We start from the raw sequence: 20,081 nt of genomic DNA on the forward strand, positions 1-20,081 counted from the left end.
ACCGATTCCCAGAAAAGACCGAGTGGGGACGGGAATTCCCCACAGGCCTAACAGAGTGGTTGCTTCAAACAGCAACCCAGACTTGTGAGTATTATATACTCTTACGTTCAGTCAAATATCCTACGATAATACACCAGAAGGGCTTCCGGTGTCCCTGTTTGTTTCTTGTTTTTCCTGACTACAGCTTAAAGGAAACCATAGACTGAAAAAAAATAAAAGTTTTATACATACCTGGGACTTCCTCCAGCCCCATGCACACGGATCGATCCCACGCCGCCGTCCTCAGCCTTCTGAATTGCCGGTACCGGGTCCTGTAACTTCTGCCAGTCGCGGCCAGTCTGTGCATGAGAAGTGTGCTCTCTGCATATCTCTCCGGTGGCTGCCGAAGAGATGCATGGAGAGTGCACTTCTCTTGCGCAGACTGGACGCGACTAGCTGAAGTTAAAGGGAACCTGAACTGAGTAAAATTATTTAAAATAAACACATGATGTAGCTGCAAATTAATATTACATACTTACCTCACCATCAGATCCTCTCAGAAGCTCACCATTTTCTTCTTACAGTGATCCCTTCCAGTTCTGACAAGATTTTGTCAGAATTGAAATATACCAGTTGCTGTCAGTTATATATCAGCTGCTGTCAGTTACAACTGAATGTGCAAGGTAATGTCTGTGTATCCCTATGGCTCGAGTGGGCGATATTACAGTTTAACAGTGTGCTGACCAGGAAGCTGTTAGGGGGTAACGGCCATTTTCAAAATGGAGGAAAGAGAATTCCATCAATCACAGTGGACAAACAGAACGCAGGAGAGGAGAAAGAGATTGATGAGTAGACTACACAGGAGGTAAGTAGGACCTGTGTATGTTTATTTTGACTTTTTATTTCCAGTTCAGGTCCTCTTTAAGGGAGCCAGTACAGAAGACGGAGAAGACTCAGGGCGGCAGCGTGGGAGAGATGCGTGCAGATGGGACTGGAGGAAGCCCCAGGTATGTATAAAACTTGTATTCTTTTAGTCTCTGGTACACTTTAGAGAACTTCTGCAATAAATCTGCAGTGTGTCTACTTCCTGCTTTCATGTAAGCAGACAAAGGGTAAAGATCATGTGTTTACATATTAACAGTGTCTGCCAAGGACTGCCAACTTTCTGTGCAGACACAGCTGAGAGATCAAATTGCACTTGTGAATATTTGAAGATGAGGGGGGAATTAGACAGGCTATTCTCTCTAAAAACACACCGGGTGCATTTCTATCTGCTTTCCTTGTGGGCTGTGCAAGAGTTCAGGTCCACTTTAATATAGAACTCAATTTACAGTCTCACAGCAGCCCCCCGCCCCTACTATGGGCCAACATAGTTTTTTTATGAAAACAAATCTAAAGACACATTTTATTTGCAAAATAGAATCAGCTGTTGTGTAACTGCTTCCTCTGCTTCTAAAAAGAAAAAAACCTCCACATTCCATAGTCACAGATGTTAACAAGCTGTAGTAAGATGACCAGTTAAAAAAATCAAAAATTAAAATGTACACCCAATACTAAAGACATGTAGGCATATTGGGGCACTCATTTGCTGTATGTGTGGGCAATACTGCCATTTCAGTAGAATAATGAAGCCCATTTTCACTCTCTTCATACACTGAGGTCAGTTTGAGGCTAAGTAATCCACAAGAGGCCATGGCAGCCCACAAGTAATCTCAAACATATCAGCTTTTCTGGCAAAGGCAATTGCTGGATTGCCAGAACAAGCATGTTATATTCTTTTGTCTTTTCAATTATTTTACATAAGCACTCTCCATTCAGCCGTTTAGAAGTAGTGAAGTAGTTTGTATTATTATTTTAGTATTTATATAGCACCGACATCTTCCGCAGCGCTGTACAGAGTATTGTCTTGTCACTTACTGTCCCTCAGAGGGACTCACAATCCCTACCAATGTCATATGTTTATGTGTGTATCATAGTCTAGGGACAATTTAGCGGAAGCCAAATAACCCAAACCCACGCTGACATGGGGAGAACATAAAAACTCCTTTCAGATAGTGCCCTGGCTGGTATTTGAACCAGAGATCAAGCATTGCAAGGCGAGAGTGCTAACCACTATGCCACCGTGCTGCCCTGGGTAAGCTCGCGCATGCACAGAAGACGCTGCCCTGTCCAGGGGATGACGATCTTCAGATGCTGCTAGTAGGAGACGGATGGCTGTGGCGAGGGACACATGCGACTTGTAGTGGCTGGGAGAAGCCCTGGGAAAGTAAACATTTTTTACTCACCTTGTGTGTCCTTTAAAAAAATAGGTTATCTAGACAGTTATTAGGAGCTTCACTGCCTATTTTAAATACTTTCAGCTTGTTGGAAGTATACTTTTTTTGTAAAGGTCGCATAATGTCATTGTCACTTCAAATAAAAATATCACATTTCTTTATTTGTCTAGACAACAGAGGTGAACCCCCCAAATAGAAGTGAGTATGTTGCACAACTGTCCTTTCATGCCTATTAAAAGCCAATATGTTTTGACAATTACTACCAAGGATGTGGACATAAAATCTTTCCAGTGGATAATGAACGATACAACATTCATGCACAAATGTTTTTTAGAATTACTGAGAACGGGAAAACGTTTTTAGCTCTATAGTAAGCTCTTAAAGTACTAGTAGGTTAGTTAGCGCGTATAGTACTAGTAAGAAAACAACAACAACAAAAAAGAATACAAGTACATTGTCAAAAACTGGACTATATAAAAAAACACCTTGCAATGTTTCTTTTTTAACATTATATCTACCTGTAGAATAAGCATGAGGGATTCAAGTAATTATAAAGCACATGTACTTTCACTGTTTACTTCAGCCTCACCCAGCAAAAAAAAAAAAAAAAAAACACCCAGCAAAAGCCTTCCAGTACTCCCTTCCACCCTCAACTGCAGGTATCAGGTGTGTACCATAAACAAAACAGGAGGAGCCAAGATCAAAATAATATATTTACACTTCAGCACCATCTAGTGGCTGGAGGATGCAGAAGCAAAATCTAAAAATAATCATTGTGGAGTCCAAAATAACTGTGGGTGAAGATGGTGAAAAGAAAATAGGGTGGGAGAAGTAACAAGAGTAACAAGTGCTTTTGGGGCAATGTTAGGTCATTTAAGCAAGCCCCTTGAATAAGCATATATAACCATTCACACACAAAATATTAGGAATGCCTAAACGCAAGTATAGGTGAAAAACAAGTACTTTACTGTGATGTCTTTTTTTTTTAAAGAAGCTCATATAAAAGCAAAGTAATAGCAATGTAATGGTTTGTAAGATGTTATGTTTCAGAATCAATGTTTTTCTTGTTCTGTCAGTATGTCAATCTTTTACAGTCAGTGAATGAACATTTAGCTAGAAATAAAAGCATGCCCTTAGCAGTTCCAGTTTTTCTATACACTTAAAGCTAGTGAACTGATTGAGAAATACATAGCAGAGAGAGACAAGCGATGCAGTCTGAATTATTAAGATGTGCTGTATATATCACTGTTTCTCAACCCTGCTTCTGAGTATTCCCAACAGGCCACATCTTGGAAGACCTCACAGTGTGAAAACATGTGCAGTAATTATCTGCCTTACCAATTAGATATTTTCACCTGTGTACAGGAAAACTTCAAAACCAAAGAATCTCTGTTAAACCTTGTTTGTTTGTATCTCGGAAAACAGATGTGGCTGTAAAGTACAGGGAAGACAACATTTGCAGGTAATATGTACTATGCAGGCATTCTCCATACATGAAGACAGCTTCCTAACTACTCAGTATTTCACAGTTTCAGTGCTAGTTTTAGCCTCGTATGATGAATTTCAATGTATAGTATAGAAAATGCGTTTAGTAGTACATCGTATGCCGGTGAAAACCAATGATGGGTGTTTTGTATGCAAGATGCTGCGACATTAAGGTGAATGCCAAAATCAACAAACTGAGCACTAAGGTGTCCTAATCCAAACTCCACAGATACAGCTTAATCCTAACCTCACTTCTAGGCTAGTCTCACTTGTCTAATGGCTCATACACACGGGGTACGGCTGTCACCGCAACCACGTGGCACGCGCGTGTTGCAGCGACAGGCCGCCCGTGTGTATGACGTGCGCGCCCTGAACCGTCGCTACTCAGAGCAGTCGCCAGGCGATTGAATTGTTCAATCGCCGGCAACAGCTGTCGCCGCAACTGTCGCTAGTCCGCCGTGTGTATGCGGGCTAGCAACAGCAACTCCATACACAATGTATGGAGCTTCCGGCGGGGGGGGGAACCTTCGGCGACAGCTTCCGCCGCGTCTCTGCCTTTGGGCAGAGACGTGTAGACAGCTGTCACATGGGCGGAGCTGTCGCCGGGCTGTGGCGCGCGTGTCCCTTATGCGCTAGCGACTAGCCACTTTTGTCCCCCATGTGTATGTGGCTTAAAGTGGATCCGAGATCAACTTTTACTCATTGCATAATCATGTTCCTTTCCTATTGTTTATAGGGCATTCCTCAAGCCAAATACTTTTTTTTTTTTTTTTTTAATACTCTAATTCCCTATAAACTAAACAAGCCACGCCCACAGGTTTTCAGAGAGCCAAGGCACTTTCAGACAGTAGCAAGGGCTCATGGGAGCTCAGTTTGGGCAGGAGGAGGGGGAGGAATTACAAGCCAGAGATTTCAGAGGCAGAGGAGAGAAGGGAGAAGGAGGGGGATTAGGTTTTTTTGCTCAAGATACAGGTAAGCCTGCCTCTGTGTAATGTTTACAAACAACATGGCTGCTGTCATTGTATCACAGGAAGAAATAATCATATTCTATTAAAGCTGTTTGCAGCTAGATTTGCTGTGTAAACTATCTAAACTTTAGATAAGATATATAGACAAGTTACTTTTTATAATTAGTTTTTCATCTCGGATCCGCTTTAACATATACTAATCACTTGAGAGGACTTTTATGAACTTTGTGATAAACCTTAACTTTTCCATTGTTGAAAACCCTTATATTAACTTTGATCCTTTATCTATGTGTATTCTTAACCAAAACCCTGAAAATGATGACTATAATTATAGCAAATCTGAAGAAAAAATAAACTTATGAGATAATGAATTGTATGTGTGGTACAGCTAAGAAATAGAACATTAGTAGCAAAGAAAAGAGTCTCATTGTTTTTCAGTAGCAGAAGAGTTAAAGTAAACCTGAGATAAAGAAATAGAAAAAATATATACATACCTGGGGCTTCCTCCAGCCCCCTTCAAGCTAATCGGTCCCTCACCATCCTCCTCCTCCTAGATCTTCCGGAAGATGCCCCGTTATCTTCGTCTGTCGGGGTGTACTGCGCATGTGTGGCCGAGCCCGACGTGCACTACTGTGCAGGATGCTCCCAGCCATGGGAGCACGATGGGAGATGGTGCACAATCGTACTGCACCTGTGCCAACTGTCCCCGACTTCTGAAGATAGCGGGCATCTACCGAATGATCTAGGCAGCGGAGGAGGACAATGAGGGATCGATTAGCCTGAAAAGGGTTTGGGGAAGCCCTGGGTATGTATAATTTTTTTCTATTTTTTTTCATCTGAGGTACCCTTTAAGAAACTTCAGTCGTTATCTATCAAAAAAGCTTCTCTGAGCTATTCGACCCAACATACAGTCCTGCTTTCTAAAGCACTTAAACAGCCAAGAAAAAGTGAGAGACAACTATTAATCCCAGGCGTGTCTATTACTAAACTTTCCCTAATTCATTAATTACATAAGCACAGTATTCTAGCACTATGTATATTATTTAGGTAACACGGATTGCGCTATTTGCACAATGCACGTTACGTACCTGGCATAAGTACCAGTAAGACTGCTGTGTGTTGCCTGTGCACAACAGCTTGATTGAACTTAGGTGAATCTACCCTTGTATTCCTGCAAAAAAGGCTTTGAAATGGATATCATCCTATAGGTGTATTTAAATTAAAATTGTAGAGAATATGGAAACACATGTCATCTACATAAAGCCAACGTAGCTTACCCTCCTGAATAATAACCTTCCATGCTGGAACACACCAAACTCTGCTACAGATAGAAGGAAAGACATTTTGTACATATGATTTTATTTCAGCACACAAAGGATACACTGCTTGTGTGGAAGAAGTGATGACAGCCATCAACCACTTTTTTTGCAGATGTTTTATGTAAAGTGTAATATGAGTGTCAGGAGTATATTTCAACTCATATAATAAAGCAATTGTGTGTGCATAATTGAAGTCTGCTTCTCTAACACAGAAAAAAATAAATATATTGCAAGGAAAAAAAAACATGAGAATACTAAATTATTCTGCAGGCAATTTATGCAACAGCTTTTCCCTTGTGTTATTTTCTTGCATTGTGACACATAATGGAGTGCAGATCTAGATGATTGCGGTGATAGATTTTTCTAATAAAAAGTGATTTAGCCATTACAATCGTGCATTGTACTTTACTGAACAAATCACTTGTAGTATGCAAAATGTTTCCTTAACTTGCAGAGAGAGCTTGTTCTCTACTGTAGATAAACAACCTGGGTTTAACTATTTCATGATCGTATTTGTAGAAAATAATTTTCACAATATGCCAAGCAGAAAGGAAAACTGATTTGCGGGCACATTTCCTTGTTGTTGTTTTTTTTTATCAAGTCAACAAAAAACATTACCTGTGAAGTGAATTTACCTAGGGCTTCTTCTAGCCATCCCCCCCCCCCCCCCCCTGTAGTCATTCTGGTATATCGCCGTCATTCTGCTCCAATCCCTGAATCAGCTGCTCTGAATGCAAGCTACATCGATTGCATCCCTGTTGATGGTTGCATTCTGCATTATTGCGGTTTGTAAACATTGTAACTGCGCATGCACCACTAAAGGAATCAAGCTTTCCAAAGACGGATACAGCGGCTGCAGGGAGCAGCATGGAATTAAGGCAGGAGACCAAAAGGACTACAGGCGGCGGGGGTAAGTTAAACTGGGGAAACGTTTCAACTTAACATGCCCTTTAAAGTTACACTATTATAAAAATTGTCCCTCTGCTCTAAAAGATTACCAGATCGGGATAGCCTTTGGGGGAAAACATTTTTTTCTCATCAAAAACTACAGAAAGGGTTAATAGACCATGTTTCACTTTGTTTTAAAGCATAACAGTTACATGCCACTGTGCGCTGAAGTTGTCCTTTAAACATGAATTGCAGTTGATCAGGCAAGTTTTTTTCATCAGGGTTCAGTGAATTTTTGGAGGAAAAGGCTGTACTCTGTAGCTATACAGAGCTCCTCCCCAAAGGTTTCTGAGTGGATTTCATGATATACTACAAATGTAAAGGCTGCTTCAAGCAATGCTGTTCTGTGAGTTGGGGGGACTTGTGATTTTTACAAAGTGATTTTTACTTGTAGATAAAAGTAAGTAGGATAACTGTATGAGTAGTAAAGAGTCAGAAAACAAGTTATTTTGCATGTGAAGGCAGATGTTTTTCCACATTCATATTTACCAACTGCATCAGTTGGTGCAGATGCAGTCAATTGGAAGGTCAGTTTGTAGCTGAAGTTATAAAATCAAGATTAGAGCACATTCCAAACTAAGTCACATAGGAAAGCCACATCTTCATCTACATTTTGTTGGTCTTTAACCCTTTCAGGAGTAATATGATCTGGCCCATTAAGAACCATAGCATGTTTTTATCTCTCTTTTTTAATGTGATCACTGTGATTGGCTCTCAATCACATGCATGGTCATAGCATACATACTGTAGCAGTGATGGAGCAACGATAGTGGCGGGAGCATGCGTCGATAGGAGATTAAAATCTACGCAATGGGAGATTAGAATCTACACATACTACCAGCAATTTCAGCTATGAAGGTCTGAACACTTAAAATGCAATTCAAAACTCAGTTTACATGTCAACAGGCTGGTAAATCAAAACAAAGTTCATAAATCCTTTTGTTAAGGTTATCTTAGTAAAACAGATGTGTACAAGCTAGTTGAGTTTTGCCAGGGAATAAAATTTTGTAAGGAATATATAAATTATGTACTTTTTTTCACAGCAAACCAACATATGAAAGGTCCAAACTGTTAAGACCACTATCCAGGGAAACACCTTACTACCTGGAGACCTGCAATACAGTAAATATAACTCCATATGTATTAACTCTCAAGGAAGCGGAAGCAACCAGGAGGAAGCTGCTGCTCCTTGTAGTTTCTTTACAGTCTGATTCTCCTTTGCAGACTCGGAGAGCTACACTTCTCATACTGCGCCCCTGCAAGCACCAGCCAGGCCAAGTGGCAAGCAAGCCCCACCCCTTCCACATGCTGTTTGGGAGGGACATTGATAGTCTCCTCCCACATTGTTTCACAGAACAGTGGGACGCAGACACTTTTGAATCCCCTGAGCTAAGCAGATAACATAAAAAAATGTTATGTTCATATTGCTCATATCCATATTTAAAGAGGTGAAACATGTAGTGCTCAAAAAATTATATATGCTTAGGCACACACACACCGTTATTAACCACTTTATCCACAACTACAGTATATCTACGTCTTTGCGGCTTCATCTAAGCCACGAGGACGTAAATGAAACACAGTTGTGCTTGTGCACACCTCTAGCACTATCTGATGCAGCACTAATAGGTGAAAGGGAATATATGTTCCCTAATCCAATAAGATTGATTTTTACCATTAAAAATACTTTTATTTTCTCAATTCAAATTGAAAAATACACATTTTAGCATTATTTCATAATCAAATATCCTCACCTAACTTTTACAGGAACATAATCTAAGTTTTGTAATGAAGGGTACACATAGCCAAACAAAATGTGTGTTTTTTATCTACAGTAGCACTTTTTATTTTTAAGCTGTAATTAGTAAAACTGAGAAAGAATGTGTTTTTTTATTTGTTTTCCTCTTATTCCCATTAAGATGGATAGAAAGCAAAATTGTTTAAGGGAAAAAATGGCACATAACGAAAGTCTATTTTGTCTTGAAAAAAACAATATATATTTCATTTAGGCGTCAGAAGTAGGGATAAATGTATTGCTGATTAAATAGGGACATAGCTAAACTGTCAAAACTGTTCTGGATCATAAGTGGGAAAGAAGGTTTGGATGCAAAGTGGTTAATTTATTTATTTATGGATGGGGAAAGAGTTTTTGCTTTTACATTTCTGTAAAGTAAGATGACTTTCTCACCTTGAAATATACATTTTTTGTACACCATTCCAAAAGAAAATATAAAAGAAGCAGATAAAAAGTCTGCTTATTTTACTATTGTCATACAAAATCAATTAGCCAAATTAATCCTTCATAGGTGAACATGAAAGGCTTGCAGTATAAAAACAATTAATTAGCGGGACCATATTATGCTGTTATCTGACTACACATTCATAAAAAAGCTTTGCATTGCAGAAATAAATGTGCGCTGCTTCTTAATCCTTTTGTGTGTTTCAGTCATTAGCAACAGACTATAATTTGGATGAAAAAAAAAAGTTTATAATTCAATATATTGAGCTATTTTCCTATACAGTTACTGAGCGGAGAGAGAGGGAGAGAAAGAGGCAGCAGATGTATCCTGACTAATAACAGTCATGACAAATTGCCTTGCTAATGAATGTTACACACTGAAAGTGCCATAACTGATTAAACTACAATTTTCCACTATCAGATAAAGACAGACTAGGGAACTCCAGCCGTGGACAGCTTCGGTGTTGTGCCAAAGGCCTTTAAGGCACAGTGTGGTACTCCAAATACAAACACCACACCATAAATTCCATGTGAGTGCATACATGCCGGCATCCAATGCCCAGTAGCTCTGACAGAAACTGCCACAGCATGAATTCATAATGGGTATCAAATCTGCATGCTTGAATCTGGATAAGTTTCAGAAAGTTTTTTTTTAATTACATCTTCCTCTTAAAGTAGCGTTCTGGCAATGCTATGTCTTTTGCTCTCATTTAAGTTACTCTTTCTTTTATTTTGGTCAGGGCTCTTTTGTTTGTGCAAAATTGGCAGCAGTTCAAATTCAAAGTGCTCTCATTCATTTGGTGACCAATAAACCAATGTCATTCCAGCTCAGATCAGTCTGCTAAGACTTAAACAACATAAAAGGCCGGCCTTTCCTCTTTGGGGCTGTAGAAACATGTTCCAAAGCTAAATGAGAGTTTTTTCCTTTTTTTTTGGCTAAATAGTTAGGCATTTACATATGTCTAATATACAGTAATTCCATATAAAGATAATATCAGCTTATAAAATGCAGCAATACATTATGAGGATTAAAGTCAGAATCTCATAGATATTAGTTGCCAGCTGTAAAAAAACCAATGACTTCAACATATTTGAGTAGAAATAAGCAGTATAGAAGTACAGGATGAGCATATACAACCCATTCAATATACAGAACGCAACTGGTTTATTCTGTTTTGGGGCTCAGTCCTTTGCCACACAAAAAAAAATTGATACTTATTTTGGACAAATATCACCCACTTCCTCTTTTGATTGTGGGTGAAGAAAGTGTTATCTCAGTACAAGTGTTGTTCGCGGGAAAATACGTTTTTGTTTGACTTGACAAAGCCGACTTGAAATAAAATAAAAAAAGATAAAGACAAGAATATTCAGTCTTAGGATCTAAAGCATGTGCAAGGTCCACAGCTTCATCACAACTGAGGAAGCCCATGTGGTTTGTGGGCATAACATGTATGTGGGCGTGAAGTATTACGCTTGGCAAGTAGGAGACATGCCAAAGGCTGCACGAGGGGAACTTGTACAAGTGGCTATAACTGTGGTGGAATGAAGAGGCAGGTACCTGTCAGCTGTGGGACGTCACAGCACGCTGTTGAGATAACCCCGCTTCTTGCCATATTACAGTTGTGTGGTGGATGTGTCTGCATTTGTGCTGCCCTTCAGGAAGAGGGAATTTTTGTCACCCTGAAGTGGATGTTGCAGCCCGTGGTCAGGACTGTGCTTGGAGACTGATGCTTGGCATGTGGGCAGTTTATGGAACGTATTTTTATTATTTATTTATAAAGCACCAACATATTCCGTGACGCTGTACAAAGTAGGAAAACAAACAAGGGATACATAATGATACAGACAATGAAATACATACATCAAATATGGACACTGGTACAAAATACAGAACTAGTGATTACAAAATCAAACTTAACATGATGACTAAAATGTATAAACGTATAACAGAGTGCAAACAATTAAATGTATAAAATTTCAAGACACAAAAGGGTGAGAGCCCTGCCCTTGCGAGCTTACAATCTAAAGGAATGGGGTGGAAACAAGAGGTGGGGAAGTATACAGTATATATACAGGCAGTGCGTGATTAAGTTATTTACTAAGAAGTAAATCTAGATGCAAGGTTGAAGGGTGCATAGAGCATATGCTTGTCCGAAAAGGTGGGTTTTGAGGGAGCGTTTAAAGGTTTCACAGGTGGGAGAGTGGTGGATGTGCTGTGGAAGGGCATTCCAGAGGAGGGGTGAGGCACGTGAGAAGTCTTGTATGCATGAATGTGAGGAGGTAATTGTAGAAGAGGATAAAAGAAGCTCGTGTGCAGATCTGAGATTGCGGTTGGGTTGGTATCTGGAGAGTATGCCTAGTTCATTATACTGCGGAAAATTGCCATCTGCTATCAACTTTTAACTTTCTCTTGTGGTATGAGAGTCCTATTCAACTGCTTAAACTGAATAGAAAATTAACTGTTCTCCAGCTCATCCATACATGTGCATTTCATATGATCGATCAATCAAGATAAACTGCATGTGGGAGTGTGTGGTGTGAGTGCTGGCCGTATGGAGCGCTTCTATGGTAATGCCTAGCACAGATTTTATGGGGGGTTTCGGTTGGTGTTTTGCCAATTGAGGTACTGCAAGTTTTTTGATCAAAAAAATGTTTCACTTTTATAGTTCAGAGTGGCGGTGCCCCCTGAACCTAATAACTGGTTGGGCCACCCTTAGCAGCAATAACTGCAATCAAGCGTTTGCGATAACTTGCAACAAATCTTTTACAGCGCTCTGGAGGAATTTTGGCCTACTCATCTTTGCAGAATTGTTGTAATTCTGCTTTATTTGAGGGTTTTATAGCATGAACCGCCTTTTTAAGGTCATGCCACAACATCTCAATAGGATTCAGGTCAGGACTTTGACTAGGTCACTCCAAAGTCTTCATTTTGTTTTTCTTCGGCCATTCAGAGGTAGATTTGCTGGTGTGTTTTGGGTCATTGTCCTGCAGCAGCACCCAAGATCGCTTGAGCTTGAGTTGACGAACAAATGGCCGGACATTCTCCTTCAGGATTTTTTGGTAGACAGTAGAATTCATGGTTCCATCTATCACAGCATGCCTTCCAGGTCCTGAAGCAGCAAAACAACCCCACACCATCACACTACCACCACCATATTTTACTGTTGGTATGATGTTGTTTTGCTGAAATGCTGTGTTACTTCTACGCCAGATGTAATGGGACAAGCACCTTCCAAAAAGTTCAACTTTTATCTCGTCGGTCCACAAGGTATTTTCCCAAAAGTCTTGGCAATCATTGAGATGTTTTTTAGCAAAATTGAGACGAGCCTTAATGTTCTTTTTGCTTAAAAGTGGTTTGCGCCTTGGATATCTGCCATGCAGGCCGTTTTTGCCCAGTCTCTTTCTTATGGTGCAGTCGTGAACACTGACCTTAATTGAGGCAAGTGAGCCCTGCAGTTCTTTAGATGTTGTCCTGGGGTCTTTTGTGGCCTCTCGGATGAGTTTTCTCTGCGCTCTTGGGGTAATTTTGGTTGGCCGGCCACTCCTGGGAAGGTTCATCCCTGTTCCATGTTTTTGCCATTTGAGGATAATGGCTCTCACTGTGGTTCGCTGGAGTCCCAAAGCTTTAGAAATGGCTTTATAACCTTTACCAGACTGATAGATCTCAATTACTTTTGTTCTCATTTGTTCCTGAATTTCTTTGGATCTTGGCATGATGTCTAGCTTTTGAGGTGCTTTTGGTCTACTTCTCTGTGTCAGATAGCTCCTATTTAAGTGATTTCTTGATTGAAACAGGTGTGTCAGTAATCAGGCCTGGGGGTGACTACATAAATTGAACTCAGGTGTGATAAACCACAGTTAAGTTATTTTTTAACAAGGGGGGCAATCACTTTTTCACACAGGGCCATGCAGATTTGGAGGGTTTTTTTCTCACTAAATATTAAAAACCATCATTTAAAACTGCATTTTGTGTTCAATTATGTTATCTTTGACTAATAGTTAACGGTTTTTGATGAGCAGAAACATTTAAGTGCGACAAACATACAAAAGAATAAGAAATCAGGAAGGGGGCAAATAGTTTTTCACATCACTGTACTTCTCACTTCAGTTGTCTTTTAAAGTTGAGAAAAAAAACCTCAAAATTAATAAACTTGTCTGTCCTTCTATGACCAACTGCCCTGTGTATATACTAAACCTAATTTTGTGTTGTTAACTCCTGTCTTAACACCTGGGGGGCCATGTATGGTTAAATCTACGCCATGATTGTGACTATCTAAGCCTGACACAGCGCAGATTTAACTACACCGACTCACGCACTGTTCAGTAACCAATTTTATTAAACCTATGAGCCAAATCACAGTGATCACAGTGTAAAATATAAAAAAAAATGCTATGGTCCTCAAGAGGCCAGAACCTTGTGGTCGCAAGGTGGTTAAACAAATTATGCCCAAATTCTGCTATTATTACTGCAAAGCAAAAATGGTCTTACACTGTATGTAACAATGTCATTATAAATGTGTGCCTATTTTAAGTGCTAGTTTACTGGAAAAAAAGTTTCCCTTTCAAGTGCCCGTGTACTGTACTTACACTTAAATATGCATAAACTGAAAGCACATTATTTAAGCAGGTATATGTGCACACTACTGCTATTTTGATATCAGAATAAGCACAGCATATGTTCTACACATTGGTGTAGACAATATCTTAAAAGGGAAGAAAAAAATATAATGCAATAATACTTACCTCGCTGTCAGTTCCTCTCAGAAACTCAGCATTTTCTTCTTACAATGATTCCTTCCAGCTCCGACAAGATTTTGTCAGAACTGAAATATATCAGTTGTTGTCGATATTACAGTTTAACAGGGTTCGGACCAAGAAGCTGTTATGGGGTAGCATGGGGTAGGGGTAGAAGCCATTTTCAAAATGTAGGATGCAAAATTTCACTGATCACAGTGGATAGAACACAGGAGAAGAGAAAGAGATTGATGAATAGACTACACGGGAGGTAAGTATGACATGTATATGTTTTTTTTTTACTATTCATTTTCAGTTCAGGTTTGCTTTAAGAAGAGAACATGCAGGAATACACACACATGCCCACCCACATGCCTCATTTATGCCGCAGACACACTGTGAGCGCTTTCTGAGAGCTTTTCTGACCCTCAGAACTTTCTGAGCACTTTAAAAAAAGCGCTCCCATTAACTTACATTAAAACCATGGTAAAATTGATGTAATTGTGATTTTTTAAAAAATCATGATTGCGGCAATTTTACAGTGATTTCAATGTAAGTCAATGGGAGCATTTCATAAAAAAAATGATAAGAAAGATCTGAGCGCTCACAGTGTGTCTACGGCCTCTGTTGGATTGTTTTTTAAAAAAAAACAAATAACTAGTTTTTACTACATGTAGACACATTAATGCATAAAGGTTAAATGTGTGAAGAATTTGAATGCAACGCTCTATTTCAATTGTTTTTGTGTTATATTATTATGTATTTCGTTTCTAAAAACCCATTAAGCTATTAAGTAATGAACTATAGTGTAAGAAGTAATTTTAAGTCCAAATGAACAAAGAATGGCCACACTGTTGTCCTTCTGGTGATAGGAATGGAATTAAACCTAAACAAATACAAATGTATTTTGTCTGAAAGTCACAGCTATTCATTTTTTTTTTCATTGTACAAATAAAATAACATTCTATGGGATTTTTTCCCAGAGATGAAAAAAATATGCAAGGTCATCATGCTGTATAAAAACAGAATAAATAGAGTGTCTGACAATTTCTCATTCTTCTGAAGATCTGTAATGCTATCCATTGCGATGTGATTGACAGAAAAATAACTGCTGGCAGTAAGGTTTTGCAATGACAGTTCCATTTCATGATTTAATCCTTATCTCCCTAAACCATGCATTTGCACTTCTATAGAAATAATATACATGCACATATGTCCTGCTAGATTTTCAGACAAAGAAAAAAGAACTTCAACCATTCTAGTTTTTCAAAATAAATTGCAATAACTAGCTTGGATGGTTAATATTCTGGTTTAGGTTTAGCTTGTGTTCATTCTGTATTGCCAAAGGTAGCATTTTTTTCTTTGAGCAAACCTTAGCCAGTATTAACATTAGTAAAGATGGACTAATGAGTATCAATCCATGTTTACATAAACCTCATACCTAGTGATATATGCTGGGGGTGGTATTCTCCAGGGCCACTGCTGCAGGCTCTGTTTATCTGCCTCCCCCTCCACTCCTGATGTATTCTTCCTTTGGCATTAGTTATAGCTTCTGAGTGACCCCCAAGTCCCCTCTCAACCGGGCCCTTGCACTGACAGCTCAATAGTGAGCCCATTCCACATAATCTTGTCTGCACTGATAACTCCCACCCCCACCTCTATCTGCACAGCACTATCGATGGTCAAGTCTATGAGAACTCATGGAGAAGCATGTGATTTGTTGGATCAGCTGGTAGATTTCCAACGTTCTGATTTGTTGTGATCACATCCTGCTTTAGCACATGACTATCAAATCAGAGACTTGCATATCTATTGCCTGACCATACTGATCACACATGCTTCTCCATGAGTCCTCCTAGACATGACCATCACTACACAGCACCATGCTGTAGGTGACAACAGAGACAGTGATGAGGAAAATTGAGAAACCTGGCATAACAGGGGTGGAAGTCACTGTAGGAGCTATAAATCGGTAAAGAAGCAAGAAGTTATTTGGGACCTGTGGGAAGCAGGAAGGGATTGGGTGATAAGAAAAGGAAAGCATAGCAACAGTCAGGTGGGGCCTGAATATGAGGAAGCACAGGAGGGCTGTGAGGTGAGGTGATGGGATTAGGGGGAAGCATTATGAAACTCTGGTGCTAAAGGGAGGCATAGTTTACATTGGACTCTAATGGGACAGGGGAGGGAGTTAAGCAGAGCAAATTATAAGTTGGGCATATGAATGGCGAGAAGTTAAGAGAAGTATAGGATTAACAAGCAGGGTCCTATGGTGGATGCTGAGTATGAGTGGGTCTTTGGGGGTAGAACATGTATAGTATAAGTGTTCCTGAGGAGGCAGAGGGATAAACAGTGTGATTTATATTGAAAGCAGGAGCAGTGTGAGAGGTTGTATAATGTATGTGGGACTGGATATGAGTTTCTTCTTAGAACATTTATCCAATCAATGGCCCATATGCAATTCCACTTTTCTCCTGTGTTTTCTCCTAGGAGATAATTTTTCATCTTCTATTTAAAATAACTTTTCCGCACTTTTCAGCTGAAAAAGTACTGAGAAGTAAGTATAAAGGTACTATCAAAATTATTTTGAGTATTTTCTTGCTTGCTGGTGACTTAACAGGCATTTTATTGACAAATTAAAAATATCACCTAGGAGAAAACTCAGGTGAAAAAGTGAATTGCATATGGCCCGATGTCTCACATGCTTAAACAGAAGAATAAGGCTATTGCATTAAAAAAAAAAGGCACTGCAATAACATTTTCTGAAGTCCTTGTAATACATAACTGTCCTAATGTCCATTTTATTTGAATCAATTAAAATGGAGATTCACTTTAAGATCATTTAATCCATCAGCAGAAAAAGTATACATATGTATTCCCACTTATGCAAATGATTGGAAATAAAGATATAATTATTGTACAATCTGATGTCATATTTGTTCCTCAAACACAGCAGTCATAACCAATAAATTGCTCCTTCCTCACAAGGTTAAATATAATTGTGTTTACAAGTCCATGCTTGCATGAAATTTGTATTAATTGTCTTCATTAGCGATAACTAGTTCACAAAGCCAATGAGAGCATATCAAGTGAAAAAATACAGCAAACCCAGAGAATGAATGAATGTAGGTGGTGCAGTCTATTTAAGTTGATATAACCTTTGCTGTTTTTATTAACAGAACTATAATGCATTATTAACATGAAGCAGCTGTACCTGAACTGATGCCACAGATATAATAGTCCTTTAAGGGCACCAGGGGACAGAGGCTGTAGACATATATTAACGGAGAGCCAAGATTAGCACGTGATGTGAACTTTAGTAGACGCATTATTTATTGTTGCTGAGTTTTGTTATATGTTATTAACTCTAATTCCGGATTTAACCAGTCTGCTGATAAAACATGCAACTGAATTACAGTTTTTCGGAACGGTTCAAAATAGTTTCGTCCCGGGAGAGTCTAACAGACCGATAAAGAATTGTATGTTTTCCAAATTGCAATCTGAATTTTTCACACTTTTAATATTGCTTATTTAATATGCAGTAATATTTTTTTTTGTTCGTTCATAATTAATTCTACAACCAGCTCTTTAAAATTAGATTTTTGCAATAAATTTCAAGAATTAAGCTTATAAAAGTAACAGCATGATTTACTTCAAAAGCTCAAATCTGGCCAAGAAAAGATTACCCCATTAGCCTTAGTAACTGAACAGAGCAGTGAAAAGTCCATTATGAATAGTCTTTTATGCTCTAGGAGAAAGTCATTAACATAAAATAAATCATTAGCTTTGATATTAAGCCTCCACTGTGAAGAGGTTTTTATTAATAATGGTCATGACTGCATCTGTCAAATGGTGAAATATATTCTTTTTTTTTCTTGTTTAAAGAATGTCATCATTTTGCATTCAAGGTTTTCCAAGGGGTGAAACCAGACTAAGGTTTAAATAATGCATTAGGCTGTAATCCCCTAAATCAACAACTAGAAGGAGAAAAAAAAAAGAGGATAAAATGGAAACATTTGTTTTCAGTGCTCTTCTTCAATTTTCCCACCATCTATCTTTTTGGATATCCTCATTAAACAACCTCCCTTTTTTATAATAATATTAAAAACAGCTCACAGTATTGATATGTAGGCCTCGTGGAAACAATGGAACACAACCAGTTGTTACTATGATATTCTTGATCAAATACTTAAAATATCAATAGAAACCACAGCAGCCTCTCCTTCTTCTAAAGCCCTTTTTAGGATCCCAGCCAAGGTTCTGAGATGCAAATAACAGTTTCAGGAGCTTAGTTGCATAAACACAATCATGCTGTGCTTTTAAAATGTCCCTACCGATAACCAGTGAGCAGTCTGCAAATTCAGTGATCCAAAAGCTGAAGGATTTTGACAGATTCCCTTAGCTCGATATGACATATGTATCAATAATTAGCTTGTTTTGATATGGCATAAATGAAGCTTTCTCAGTAGAAAAGTCTTTTTTTTTTTTTGCTCCCTCCGTCATAATATTTCAAGTTGCCAAGATCACAAATGGTTTTGGAAGAGAGGAGCTCTTAACATTGTGGGTGAGGGAAGCAAATCAAACATTGGATCAAAAAGAGTCCTTGGAAGCTCAATGACTAGAAATTATAATACTGTACATTAAACAAAAATCATATTGAAGAACAGCTGAGGCCATTAAAACAGACTTTTATGAACCCATCTGACATAGTGCAATATTGATTTAAACGGCTTAACTCAAACCACGTACAAGATATATTAAATCAGCCAGTCATGGCTGAAAGGAATGAAAGTATTTTATGTTGCTATAAACATGGGTAATGTGATTTCACGTCAGTTTGCAAATATTCTATCTAAATATGTTCAAAAAGGAAATCTTGCTAATGGTCTGACCTGTAAACAGTTGGCAAAATGTTGATGAACAAAATGAAATAAGCTACGGAAAACAAGGGGCTCATTTGCGCACGTAGAAGAATTTGCATGCATGGATCAATAACTGTACCTGCTCTGTGAACCGCACATCTGTTTTGCATAACTTTCAATGCATGTGAATCGGTACAGTAGCAACCAATGGGCTGTGACGTTACAGGCTTTTATTTCTTTAACATGATGAAACATAAAGCCAAGTTTTTTTAGTTTGGTTTTCTCACGTACATTACAAAACTCAAGCTGGAACGAAATCAGATATACGGAGAGCGTTTGTTAATTTTTGGTAAAAGGGAGACCTATGGAAAAAAGTCCCTGAGCTACATTGAAGTGCTCATGCTTGTTCAGTGCACACATAACAGTTGTGGGAAAGGTTTGTCACTTTTATTGAATTGCAGCTTTATACAGCAGTTGTACTCATGTATGCCACATAGAGTCTGGATGTGAGCTGTGATGGATACTAGTCTCATCTCAGTCATATAGTTTAATGAGAGAATTTTCTTAACCACTTGGGGCCATGCATAGTTATCTATGCCGTGTTTATGGATGTTTAATGCTGGTGTAGATGGAACTACGCTGGTTTCATGCACTTCTGCTGTGATCAATTGCAAACTACATTGTCCAATGTCAGCTGAGTTTAATTTTATTAGTGTCTGACCTTGTGATCATTGTGAGCCATTCAAAGTGATCACATGATAAGAATCATAAAAAGTGTTCTCGTTCTTGGTGAACCAAGCACCACTTTTAGCACCCAGGGCATCTCAATGCACTTTAAAAATGCATTCTAACAAAGTGGCTCATTACTAAAAAATCCATTTACCTCTACTATTTACCTCTACTTTTTACATTTAAAAGTGTGTAAGAGGTTTTATTGCCCTACTTCCATGGCCTTCCATCCCCAGAAATAGCAGGCAGATAAAGATTGCTGTAATTAGCAGTAGCAATGAGTAAACAAAAGTCAAACGGAGCCACTCCATTTTTTTGATTGGATTCTATTCCCATCTATGTCCAGAATTTCCACATCATACAAGGCAATTCACACAGATCTTTACAACAAATAAAAGAACATTGTTATCACCATTATGAAAAACTAGGGCACAGATAGTTTTGTGCACCATACTTTCTCGCTTTCAAGATGATTCCCTTCAAGGTATTATAAATCAAGCAAGGACAACGTTCTTACATAGTAAATCAAAACTAAAAGCAGAACA

General features: G+C 38.7%; 1 protein-coding gene across 2 annotated transcripts in view; it reads right to left on the reverse strand.

Annotated features, from left to right (window-relative positions):
* The window catches only part of TOX (thymocyte selection associated high mobility group box), a 390,770-nt gene that overhangs the window by 346,326 nt on the left and 24,363 nt on the right, over nt 1–20,081 (reverse strand). The window lies entirely within an intron of this gene.

Source organism: Hyperolius riggenbachi, chromosome 5 (genome assembly GCF_040937935.1).
Source record: "Hyperolius riggenbachi isolate aHypRig1 chromosome 5, aHypRig1.pri, whole genome shotgun sequence".
NCBI classification, from domain to species: Eukaryota; Metazoa; Chordata; class Amphibia; order Anura; family Hyperoliidae; genus Hyperolius; species Hyperolius riggenbachi.